We start from the raw sequence: 1,217 nt of genomic DNA on the forward strand, positions 1-1,217 counted from the left end.
GTATATTTTAAAAGGATAAATATACTATAATAATAATATGTGAATTATGTCTTAGTTTTTAAAAAATGACTCAGGTGAAAACAACAGAAAAATCAGGTAACTCTTACCAAACAGAAGAGACTTTGAGTCCACATTCAGAAGGGCACACCGTACCACATCCCAGAAAGCAGCTTTCACACATCAGTCAGCGCTGAGACATTGAGACATTGCCTGCAAAGACACTGAATTTCAAAGACAAAGCAAGACTCTCGTGGCATCCAAGCCAAAAAGCATACAAAACTCAAGCCACCTGCATGCGGTAGGTGAGGCTGCCTTCAGAATCTCCAAGCGACTTTCAATATCAGTAGATAGGGCAGCAACGTCTGCAGAGTCGTGGAGGAAAAAAAAAATGACCCAACTTCATGCCCGAATTTCCCACCAGTATCAAGGCAACAGAGAAATGTTTTCAAAGTTTCAGAACTCGTGAAGAAACTGCTAGCTAACTAGCAGTGGCATCAGCTTTGCCTGCGATTTTATTTATTTATTTGACACAGAGAGAGAGAGAGAGAGATCAAAAGTAGGCAGAGCAGGCAGAGAGAGAGGAGGAAGCAGACTCCCCGCTGAGCAGAGAGCCTGATGCGGGGTTCGATCCCAGGACCCTGGGATCATGACCTGAGCTGAAGGCAGAGGACTTAACCCACTGAGGCACCCAGGCGCCCCAGACTTGCAGACTTTTGAGCCCCATCCCAGACCTGCTGAGCCAGAATCAGTAGTTTGACATGATCCCCAGGTGAATCTTATGAACATAAAAGCTGGAGAAGCCCCGGCCCAGAAGATGATTTTCAGCCAAAGATGAGCAGAAAAACTAGCGATTACACCAGCAACAAAGTCAGTGGTGTTGCACTGAATGTGTTTAAGTGTGCAATGGAGGCGAAGATAACTGCTACATTTGTGGCTCCAGAACATAAACTTAGAAAGAATTAAAGAAACTGGCTTCAGAAGAGAGCACAAGTATGCTGACTTTCTCATCTTTCCCAGCAGGAGAGTAAACAGATACTAGTCTAAGCTAACAGGTAACAGAGATACACTTAGGAGAATAAGACAGGGTGGCAACACAAAAAACAGGCAGTTAAGTCACCAGCTGCATTCAAAATGCTGAATGCCAAGATGCCCCCTACTTCCCCAACCCCTCCCTGGGGGCCCCCTGAGATGGCAGCCACACCCCTCCCTCTAGGCAG

Source organism: Lutra lutra, chromosome 5 (genome assembly GCF_902655055.1).
Source record: "Lutra lutra chromosome 5, mLutLut1.2, whole genome shotgun sequence".
Lineage (NCBI taxonomy): Eukaryota > Metazoa > Chordata > Mammalia > Carnivora > Mustelidae > Lutra > Lutra lutra.